We start from the raw sequence: 12181 nt of genomic DNA, 5'->3' as shown, positions 1-12181 counted from the left end.
AGGTTGGTAATTAAAGGTTCCTGATAATGTATATGTTTGTTTGTTTTACCTGTGTTCAGGATTCACTTTCATAAAATCCTCCCAGCAACACTATTTAATTTAGTGTCAAAGAAATGTGCCTGTATTCCACTTTCCCAAAGGCAAGTCTCTACTAGTCCAGGAAGAAAACGATGGGAGGCTGCAGAAGTCACAGAGACTGACCCTGCCCAAAGCCAAAACAGAGAAGAGGACTCCTACATAGTTAATCTTGTTTGTTTGTTTTTCTCCCATATCAGCTCAAAGAATCTAGCACTGTGTCCTAAGGGCCCAACCATATCTTGGTTAATTGATTCTCCAGATATGCGATGGGGGGGGGGGGGGGGGTAAAAGGATGATAAAAGTTGAAAATGTAACATGAAAAATAGAAAAGCACAAAAGGGAGGGAAGGGAGAGGAGACAAGAGAATAATCTAAGGAAAGCTATTTTTTTTGTATCAGCACTGTTAGTCTTGCCAGGAAGGGAGATGCCACCTCAGTCCATTGCCTAATTGTATTTTATTGACTGTCCAATTAAATGTCCTAGGTGAGATAGACAGTATTAGCTCAACCACTGTTAAATAGAAAACCACAGGCCCAAAATGGAGCCACTTGGGCTAAATTCCATGACCTCACACCCAGATTTCATTCCTGACCCAAATGCAGTTTCAACCTTTTCCAGGAATGCACTCTTAGTCTGTCATCTGGGCCCATTCCATCCCCCAGAGGAAGGTGAGGCAATCTGCCTGATGAAACCTCCTGCCTCCACCTGAGGAAAGGTAACCTTGACTGAGACAATCCTTTCTTTTGTCTTGCTAATAACTTTCTTGCTCTTCCCTATTTCTGCCTGTGGAAGCTTTCCATATTGTCTGGAAAACTTGCTAGATGGGATGCTCCGTAAAGCCAGTTAGATCCCCAGATTTACTTGATTGAATTTTTATTCTTTTTTTTAAAGTTTATTTCTTTTATTAACTGACAGCTATCAGCAGACAGGGGAGAAGTCTTGACTACTGCCTGTATACTGAATTGGAATATTCAAGGTAGGGAAGGAGGCAAATCTCTAATTATGAGCCATAGAATCGATAAAGGGGATGACTTGAGGACATCAAAGGGAAGAACTGGGCAAGAGTGGTAATGGGGAGTGTGTGGCTTGCTATTATTCTAACAAATCAACGTTGAATCCACTTGTAACCAGGTGTTAACCGAATTTTTGTTCTTTGACACTACTTTGTTCTCACCCTGCTTCCTTCCCAGTTTCACCCTGAGCATGCACTCTAATGTGCACCCCCTTCAGGGCTTCAAGTTCCCCCTCCCTCCTGAGCCTTGCTTTCCCAGGGTAAACATTCTGCCTTTTTTTTTGTTTTGTTTTGCTTCTTCAAATCTCAGGACAAAACTTTCTGGGCCAATTCACATCTTTCTGGTTTTCCTAAACTTTGAAATGGGAATAATAAACATAATGATGGAAAAAATAGTAAAACCTACGAATTACAGTTGCTGTGAGAATTAAATATTATATATACATTTGAAAATGTGTTGGAAACTGCAAAGGACTATAAAATTAGACGTTTTTATTACCTTTATTTTGAAAGTGATTTCAGTTGTTAGAATAAGGGTGCTAGGGTGTTTAGTCATTTGGGTCTCAGGGAGAGGATTAATGTAAGGTGTTACCCCGAAAAATCCACTTTTCTTCCAAGTGGAAGTCAGCTCACCTTGCACAAAGCACTTTGAAGAGGTGTCTTTCTGTTTAAAAGCTGGAAGCGTGGGAAAATAAAGTATGCAAATACAGAGCGCCGGAGGCACTCTGGGCCTCCAGGAGCAGGTGGGGTTCACGGGGCCAGGGAGTGCTTCCGCCTGTTGCCGTGAGGTCCCCTCTTTACCACGTGATTTTGATGCTGAGCACGTGCCTATCAGGTCGGGGGAAGCCAAGAATTAGGGTCCTGGGAGTTCTAACTCTACATGATTTGCCATTGACCTAGAACTCTAAAACCTCCCCAGGCAGTACCCGCCACTTCGGAGTGCCCCGCACACAGTCCCTGTGGACAGGCCCGGAAAGTGATGGTGTAATAAAAAGTGAGATTGAAGGTCGTGGAAAGAATAGGCGTGGGTTTTGCAGCAGCTCTAAGTGTTCTGTGTTGGGGGAAGAGACAGGCTTGGGACTCGATTTCTCCAGTCATTTCAGAACAGCACGTCTTGCCAGGACGCCCAGGGAAATGCTAGAGCAATCTCAGGGCACTGAAAGGATGCCAAGAGATGCAAAAGGCGGTACAGAATCGGAGTACCCCGCCAGGTCGGCTGTCTGCAAAGTGGAACCCCCACCTCTGTGGGGGCCATCTCTTGGCAGACCAGTTTCCAAGTGTGAAGTATGGGCAGATTACCAGCTCACTGAAATGGTCTATGGTGTTCCGGTTTCAGCCCCGCTACAGAAGCCATTCGAGAAAACAGTTTCTTTCGTTTTTAGTTCAAAGGGGAAAGAAAAACTGCAAGCGTGAGCCATGCCCAGAAATGCTTCTGTGATGCGAGCAGAAAGTGGGCTGAGGGAAAAACTACAGGAAAGACAAACTAGCCAGAGCTTTTGCAGCGTATAATGTAAATCTGCGTGTGTGAGCCTACGCAAAGGTGCACACAGTGTCGAAACCCTAAAGTGTAAGCAGAACAAGTCCCCCACAGCTCAAGTCCGTGGACCGGGAACCGCTCCTCCTGCGCTTGCGCCAAAATTGCTGGTCTCCGCCCACCCCCGGTTCGCCCCACCCCCAAGCTCGCCCCGCCCCGCCCCCCGCCCCTCCCCTTTCCAGCCCTGCCTGCGTAGAGCATTGTGGGACACAAACAAAGTGCCCCCAAACAGGCAGGAGTGAGCGGAGCGGCATCGGCGGCAGCGCCGTCCCGCACGCGCGCGGCGGCGGCTCCCTCCCAACCTCCCCCTCCCCTCCCCTCACTCCCCTTCCCCTTCCCCCCAAGCCAGGAAAACGCGAGCCGTCGCCGCGCTCCCTAAACCGCGCCTGCCTTCGGCCAACCGCCCCCAACGGCCGTCCCCTTGCTCCTCCCCTCGGGCTGCTCGGAGCGCCGCGGGCGCTTTCCTCCGGCTGCCTCGCACTCTCCCGCCCCGCGGGCACGTTGCCTCTGTGTGCCGCCATGCCCCAGCCGCGGGCTGTTCACGGGCCTAGGCTCGGCGGCCCGAGATAGGGTCCCTCCAGCCTCCCGGGGGAGGAGAGAGGCCGCGAGCCGCGCGCTCCGCCCCCTCCCCCCGGGCTGTCGCCGCCGCCGCCGCCACCTCGCTGCCTCAGCCTGGCGGGGAGGAGGAGGAGGAGCAGCGCCAGGCCTCCGGTCCTCGCCACCGCCCGCAGGTAATGGGGAGGGGGGGCACCGAGGGGGGCTGTGGCCGGCTGCCGCTGGCCGCCTGCCTCCTGGGGTGCTCCTGCCCAGGGGCGGGCACTGTGCGCCCCCCATCGGGGCGCCTGACGAAAGGAAAGGCTGGTCTGGTCACCCCATCTGCTTCGGGAGACACCCCACAGAGTCCCCTCGGTGGCATTTAATCCTTCGGGGAGGAGGCTGGCCGTGGGCCCCGCAGCTGAGGAGAAATTACCCGGTCTTCCGGGGCGCCGCACGCCGCTTGCACGCCCATTTGCCCACACCCTAACCGGAGGAGGCTGAGGTGTTCCCTCCTCTCACCTGGGCGGGCCGGGCGCCCGGACCTGGCCGCGTCTCCCTCCGGTCCCCTGCTGCCCTGCCTCTGGGACTGGGAAGGCAGGGATGGCACTTCTTAAAACGGGAACAGATGCGATCACCTCTTTCTCGGCTCTACCTGAGGATCACTCAGCATCTGGTCGTTCTCTGCCGGCCTAACCGGAAAAAGGGGTTACCTGAGTGAAATAAATAAGTACGTTAGAACCGATGGGAGGAAATTACGTCCTTGTGAGTTACATGAGTCTTAACCAGAATTTAGAATAAAGCCCTCTAATATGTACTTCATTGGAACTTACAAAAATGAAGGCAAACATTTTTTTTTTTTTTTCAGTATGTAGGTAATTGAGTGGATCGGTTGCGCTCGGGGGGGAAAAAATCCTCTAACTTCCAGTTATTCCGTTACTGTTTTATCCGGATGTAGGCTAATACCAGAAGCACACTTCACAGTTTGATGGCAAATAGTTTGGATAGGTAGAGATTGTTTTGGTTTTCCTATGGTTGCCTAGGATTTCAGTTGAAACGATTGGATTTAAAAATATATTATGTAAATCCTTATTTCCTCCCGTACTTCACGTGACTGCCAGTGGGTATTTAATTTTACCTAATGTAGTTTCTTATCGTGGAATGTGAAAATAATGAAAGGAATGTTTTCCTGTAGTGACGTACTTTAGGATGATTGCACTCATTAATTATGAAAACTAGATTTACATATTTTATGCAACGGGCTGCTAGTCATTTGCATATGTGATCTTATTTAACTCTCAAAAACAATGTATCGGTTTAAATTCTAACTTGAGTTTTATAGAGGAGACACAAACTTAAGTGATACTAAGTAACTTACCTTAGGCCACACAACTAGTTAAGTAATAGAGGTGATATTTGTGCTCAGATATAATTCTATTGCACAGGTATTTTCTTCCTTACCTCTCAGTACAGATACACTTTATTTTAAACTTTACTATGAAAAATTTCAGTCCTTTGGGAGTTAAGAAAACAATACAACAAATATTCCACTATCTAGATTCAGTGATTAATAGTTTGTCATCTTGCCCCCCTTCTCCCTTTCCATATGTGTCTGTGTGTGCTACCATTTGAGAGCAAGTTGCAAACATCATGATATGCAAATATTTCATCATGTATTTACTAAAAATAAGCACAGTCTCCTACCAATTCCAATGATCAACATATGTAAATTCCTCTTAGTATTCCAGACTCTCTTTGGGAACAACCCCCCCCCCCCCCATGCACACACACCTCCCCACTGTATTCAGTCAAGATTCATGTACTGCGTTTGGTGATTATGCCTTTTTAAAAATACCCATCTCCTTTTTTTTCTGACAATTTACCAAATGAATTATCTTATAGAATGTTCCCACATTCTGAATCTGTCTGTTTCCTCATAGTATCATTTAATTTATGACTCTATCCCTCTGAATTTCCTGTTGCTGGAAGTTAGGTCTAAAGGAAAGCTTGATTCTCTTCAAGTTAAACTTTTCTTTGGCAACAATATTTAATAGATGATGCTATGTACTTGTATTTCATCATAGAGGAGGTACACAATATCAGCTTGCCACACTATCAGTTATGCTAAATGTGACCACTTGCTTAAAGTGGTGACTACAGAGATACAGTGTTACAAAGGTATAGCTTGCCTGTTTGTGATTTGTATGTGATGTGGGAGTACTTTAACACCAAGCATATATCCTGTTGCTGACTACTTTTTTTTGCGTGGTGATTTTAGTACCCGTTAATGACTCTATACCAGTTATTTTACTGGAGGTTTTCTGTAAGAAACAGTTTGTTTCTTCATTAACCTGGGGCGAACTAAAGTTCCTCCTAGAAATACACAGCAAATGTTTAATTTCTTCTCTTTCATTACCAAGTTTCAGAGTAAAGAGCTGGGGAAACAGTCACCCCCAATGGTGGCAAGTGAGATTTTTTTCCCTCTTTTTTATGAGATACCACTATAGGCTCATGATTTAATTAATTAATTTATTTTTGTAACCATTACAGTCATTTTTCTTTTTGGTGATCAAATTGTGCCAAGTGTGGACAGTAGGACTCATCTCAAGCTGGCTCCTGTGTCTTTTTAACACTCATTCTTGCCATTACCCTTAGAGTGCTTTTTGGCACAAAGTATCCCAGGCTTGCCTTGTTCATTTCTTTATCCTAGATCTGGAATGGGCTATTTATCTAAGGAGTCTTGGTTCTTTTTTAGTGAGAAATGGTATATAGAAACCCACATCTGGGTGTTTGGCATATTCATTGCTACTGGTGTGTCATTGTTTTTAGATCCTTTCAGGGGAAAGAACTAAAATTGATGTTTTACTCGCTTGCATAATCATAAATTCATAGTGATGTATCCAATTCAAATTTAACATCGCAGACATTTCCTTAACTTCTGTGATTCTACAGTTGTCTCTTTTTGTCTTAGACAAAAATCTTGGTGCTTAATAAAATCAACACACTTGCCTTATCCTACTGTGTACACATAAAATCATTTCAAAATTACCATAACCAATATTATTATTACCAATAAACTTCTAAGTAAAGTTTAAGGGGTTTTTTTTTTTTTTTCATTTTTGTCCTTAGAATTATTACAAGAAGTATGTATTTACTGTGTTCAGAAGTCACTTGAAAATACTTTTCTCTGTTTGGTTATGCTACCAGTTTGATATAGTTCATTGGTTACATTTTTTATTTTAGGGTTTTATTTTTTAATTTTATTTTTTAATATGTAAAATACATACATGGTTCAAAAGTCAACAGTTCAAAAATGTTGTAAAAGTATACCTAAAGAAGCCTCACCCAAATTAGGTTGTAAAATGAAATATTCTTTACATTTGCCATACCTTTTAAAAGCTAACATATTCTCATATATCTTAACTGCAGAAAGATTAGCACTGGACAAAATATGTTCCTTACTTGAAGCATTATAAGAGCACTACTTTAAAATTCACAGTTAGATTCTGATTCCTCTGGCAAAGAAAAAGCACTAAGACTAACTGTTGAGGTGAGTAGAATAGACTGAAGTTTTTCTTGAAAATCATGTCTTTAAAGAGGTATGTAGTTGGTAGAAGTTTTATGAATCTGTGTTGCTTATACCACACAAAACTGATATACATATGCTGTCTGCGGATATAAAAGGTACTTGGACACGTGATCAGTGAAGTTAGCACATTTTGTTTGGATTGGGCAAAATTTGATAGAAATTATATTTATGTCTTCAAGTGAGAGTTTAAGAGAGAGCAGTGGTTGTCTGGAAAGGTAGACAGGACAATTAGGCAGTTTATCGGCTGCCTGTGACCCAGTGCTGAAAAGCAAAAGATGTCTGTTTTAATGTATACTACTGCTGCTTTTGGTGAGAGAAAGGACATCTATTTCCTTCAGGAAATCCAGTGGGAAAATGGAGAGGGCTTGTGCTTTGGACCCATTCACCCTTATTGTCTTTAATCTTAGTAAAAATAGACTACTTAAGATTAGTAGAACGCATAGATGATGAAAAAAAAGGCCACAAACAGTAGCGTAGGTGCATGTAACTACAGAACAGCTAGACCCTTAGTAAAAATAGACTACTTAAGATTAGTAGAATGCATAGATGATGAAAAAAAGGCCACAAACAGTAGCGTAGGTGCATATAACTACAGAACAGCTAGACCCTTTGTGGTAGGTTAAATGGGCTAAATACAGTGATGATGATAATTACTAACGTGAGCCCTTTCAAAAAGCCAACACTATGTTAAACATTTTATACGTCATCTCATTTATATCTCACATGAACCTATTGGTATTGCTGCTAGTATCTTACTTAGCCAGTAAGAGCATGCTCAATATACAGGTTTCAAACCCAAGTCTCTTGGTCTTCAGAGTTAGCGCTTCACTACTTTGCTACAGCTCACAACTAAATATAACACATCATAAAAGTGAGTGTATTTTCATTCACCATGAGTTAAACTACATGACTCATTTTTGTTCTATAGCCACAAGATCGCCTGCCAAGAGCCCCACATGCTTGTCCTGTCTCTATCAGACCTTGCTTCAGAAACTGCATTTATGTAGCATTTTAATGGACATTTGAAAAGTAAGAATGTCAAAAATCAAGATGGATTGATGGATGGATAAATATGTGATAAAACAAGTATAGTTGAACGTTATTCGTAGAATCTAGGTTTGGCTATTTAGGCATTAACCTATAAAATTCTTTAAATTTGCTGTATCTAAAATTTTTGTGGTAAAATTAGAGTGATTAAAAATATGTTTTTATTATAAAACATTATCGACAGTTGTATAAAAACCAGTAACATGCTATATCCTTTATGTTTACACTAGACTTTTAAACTTTTGGTAAATCTTCCTGGCCTAGAAAAGGATAAAAATGTTTTATCACTGAAAATGGTCAAGTATCAAGTAAAGGAGCTTCCTTTATTAGTTAGGGAGTTCCTGAATAATTATGTTCCTTCCAATGATAATTTTAAGCTATTTTAATAAATATAACATATATTGTGCATGTACGTGGGACACATACACACACCCTGTCCTTTGCTGGGATTTTGTAGACTGCTATTGAGCATTTTCTTTACGTAAGTGTTAAGGGCTGGTTTTACTTTAAATGCCACCACATTCATGACTGAAACAGATAGTTTTTCACGTACCTCGGAACGAGCGCTTGAAATTTATCTCCTGTTAAGCCAAAAGCTACACTAGTTTTTCTTTGTTCTTTTTTTATTATTAAATTTATTGAGGTGATAATTGGTTTTCTTTGTTCTTTATATTAGAAATACTTCTCCCCATTTTAGGCAGTGAACTGGAAATCTCTAGATTCTTACAGGACCTAAAATAATGATTGTATGTGTGCCTTTAAAAATATAAAGATATATTAGATTTATATTACATTCCTACTTAAAGGGCACATTGAGTATTACATTAATTTCTTCATTAACGTTATTATTAGTGCCAAGGATGACCTTAGCCAGCACATTTTTACATAACTGACCCTTGAATAAATCACTGACTTGTATCATTGTCATATTTCACAGTGATGATTCTATCTTTTAAGAGTGAAAACTAGTGGATGAAACTTATTTCACTCTTGAAGAACATCTTTTCTCCACATTCAATGCACTTCTATTTTAATACTTTTCTTTACAGCTTTAAAAATATCTTAAAATTACAAATGTTTGATACCCAATTAGTTTGCAACTTTAATATTCTATGTTGCTATCCTTCTACAGGTATTAAATTGTATATTTATGTTGGCGTGGTTTGTTACTTGTTTGGTTTTGATAATTTTTCATGTATTTCATGTATTCAGTATAACTACAAACATCTCAGGATAGCATACAACCAAGATCGTGAATCCCTGAAATGAGTATTTTGTGGAACTGCTACCTTCTGGCTTCTGAAGCAACTTTAGATGATTCCTTTTTAAAGTCATTTTCTCTTTAACTCAGTTATTAACCTGCTAAGTATTTGGTCCTAGCCTACTCTTACTAAGTAAGCATATATAATACTACCTGCTATTAAATATTTTATTTGTGTTCTTTGATAAAATTAGGAAATTCTTTGATCCAAACAAAGAAAATGAAAGGATTTTCAGAGGCTCAAACATACTTACTTTGCTTGATTTCATTTTTCTCTTTTACTGGTGTTTACTGATTGTGTATATGTTTTCATCCACTTCTGCCTTTTTCTCATTTCTACAGGATGACTCTCTGGGTTTTACTTTATTCATTGCTCTCTACTTTTCTTCCTTTCTGCTTTGGATTTTCCACTACTGCCCATTTCCCTTTTTATGGCTTTCCATTACTGTATGAGGACAGTTTCTTTTATCTTTGGTACCTTTTGTGTGCCACATAAAACTATACAGGCCGTACTTTTTGATGAGAATTATCTCTATTTACAGGAATCATTGCGTCTCTCTGGCTTTTTGGCCCACCCAATACCATTTTCACCCCTATTTTCTTGAACCAGGTTTACTTAGCTTTACTTTGACAGGTAGTATAACTCAGCATACCATCTGAGTTCAGATCTTGGCTCATACTTACTAATTGTGCAGCCTTGAGTTAGTTCCTTAACTTCTCCGCACTTCATTTTCCTTATTGCTAAAATAAAGATACCAAGTAACACCTATCTCAAAAGGTTGTATGAAAATTAAATTATTTAGTATGTAAAAAAGTACTTTAAAAAAATGCCTGGTACATATTAAATACTATTTATTTTATTGATGTTTTTAAGAGAGAGAAACATCTATTTGTTGTCCCACTTATTTATGCATCCATTGGTTGATTCCTGTATGTGCTGTGATTGGGGATCAAACCTATAACCTTGGTGTATCCAGATGATGCCCTAACCAATTGAACTACTTAGCCAGGTCTAAGTACTAACTATTAACTAACAGTTATTATAATTTTTTAGAAACTGATTCAAAGACACTGATTTTTATGACAGTTTATTGAGATAGAACCCAAAAACCATGGATTACTGCCACTACAAATTTGTGGTCTTCAATTTCATTGGTTCTTCAGTGGCTCCTGGCCATTCTTTTTATGTTCTCCACACATATTTCTCATGTTTGGTTTTCCTCAAAATTCTCTTGTGTCTCCTCTCTTTGCAACAATCTGCCTTTACCTATAACTTCGAAGAGAAAAGCCAAAACTATCAGACAAGAACTTGTGTTGCTTCTTACCACCCATCTATAAACCTCACTGTAACCCCATCTTTCCTTTCCTCTTTTTCCTATTGGTGGGTCTCCTGTTAAGGCTGGTTCTTTCACCCATGCACTGAATCTAGTCCTTTCTACCTACCCAGAGAAGTTATGTTACCTGTTATCACCTGTTCTTGTATTTTAACTTTCCCTCCTTCTCTGAATCTTTTTCCAGCAACAATCAAAACATTCTCTGTATATTTATTTTACCACAATGTAAAAAAATCTGAGGTTGGGAAAATCGTCTAGTAGCCCCCCCCCATTTTATAAAAATACCAATATTCTCTACTGAGTCCTTATTTCCCTCCAGTTAACCCTTTGCTCTATCTTTAGAACCAAACTTCTTGAGACTAAATCATCTATACTCAAAATTTTCACTTCCTCATTTCTGTATATTCTTTACCTTTGTCTGTTGCAATCTAACATGTAACTCTCTTACTCTTTCCTTATATGCTATATTACAAAGTCACCAGTGACTCCTGTGGCTAAATTAAATAGGCTTTGCTCTATTTTATATGACCTTTCAGTAGCATTTGACCCTGTCAACCACTCCTTGAAATGCTCTACCCCTCTGGTTTTTAGAACACTCTACCATCCTGGTCATTCTGTGTATCTCTTTCTCAGGTTTTCCTTTTGCTGATCCCCAGCCCCATTTTTACCCCTTCTTCTTTTCCTTGATTAGTTTAGCTAAGGGTTTATCAACTTTGCTTATTTCTTGAGAGAAACAGGTTTTTGTTCTATTTATTTTGGGTTTCTCTGCTGGTTTTCGTGGTTTCTTAAGAGTAGGCCACTGATTTTTTTTGTTGCTGTTGTTCCAATAAAACTTTATTTGTAAAAACAGGAGGTGGATTGGACCATTGATTTTTTTTTTTTTTTTTAATCCTCACCAGAGGATATGCTTATTGATTAAGAAACAGACAGAGACATCAATTGGTTGCCTCCTGTACACATCCTGACCAGAGACTGAACCTGCAGCCTTTTGGTGTGTGGGGCAGTTTTCCAACCAACGGACCCACCCAGCCAGGACATTTATTTTTTAATTGTAGTGAAATACACATTAAAATTTTACCACCTGAACGATTTTTAACTATACAATTTATTGGCATAAAGTACATTCACTTTGTTAGGCAACTATCACTGCCATCCATCTCCAGAATTGTTTTCATCTTGCAAAACTGTACTGTGCCCATTAATCAATAATCATGTCCCTTTCCTCCCAGTGAGTGGCAGCCACCCTTCCACTTTCTGTCCCTTTGAATTTGATTCCCCTGGAAGTGTTATATAACTGGGATCAGACAATATTTGCGTTTCTGTGACGGGCTTGTGTTACTCATCATAATGTTTTCAAGATTCATTCATATCACAATGCATATCAGAATTTACTTTTTAAAGCTAAATAATATTCCATCGTATGGTGTATATACCACATTTTGTTTATCCATTTATCTGTCAGTTGCTATTGTGAGTAATGCTCCTATGAACATTTATATACAAATGGATGTTCACATGTGTACTTTCAGTCCTTCAGTACATATACCCAGAAGTAGAATTGCTGGATCGTGGCAGTTCTATTTTTAATTTTGTAAGGAACCAGCACACTGTTCTCTAGTTTCTTACATTTATATTCCCATTAATAGTGCACAGGGTTTCATTTCTCCACACCCTTGCTAACACTTGTTATTTTCTCTCTCTCTCTCTCTCTCTCTCTCTTTTTTTTTTTTTTTTTTTTGGTAGCCATCCTTACCAGTGAGAGGGGGTAGGGTGTGTGGTGGTAGACAATTGA

The 12181-nt window shown here is 40.3% G+C and overlaps 1 protein-coding gene across 4 annotated transcripts in view; it reads left to right on the top strand.

Annotated features, from left to right (window-relative positions):
* Positions 1–2840: 2840 nt before the first annotated feature.
* ZBTB44 (zinc finger and BTB domain containing 44) overlaps positions 2841–12181 on the top strand; it is a 55882-nt gene continuing 46541 nt past the window's right edge. The window contains exon 1 of one of the 4 annotated variants that reach the window (XM_036014293.1): positions 2841–3355. The gene's annotated coding sequence lies outside the window, so the exon portion shown is untranslated. The remainder of the gene's footprint in view (positions 3356–12181) is intronic. The other 3 variants (XM_028527339.2, XM_028527340.2, XM_036014294.1) reach the window with 3 other exon arrangements.

This window comes from Phyllostomus discolor, chromosome 13 (genome assembly GCF_004126475.2).
Source record: "Phyllostomus discolor isolate MPI-MPIP mPhyDis1 chromosome 13, mPhyDis1.pri.v3, whole genome shotgun sequence".
Taxonomy (NCBI): domain Eukaryota; kingdom Metazoa; phylum Chordata; class Mammalia; order Chiroptera; family Phyllostomidae; genus Phyllostomus; species Phyllostomus discolor.
The sequence above is the reverse complement of the archived record's forward strand: the minus strand, read 5'-3'. Positions and strand labels throughout refer to the sequence as shown.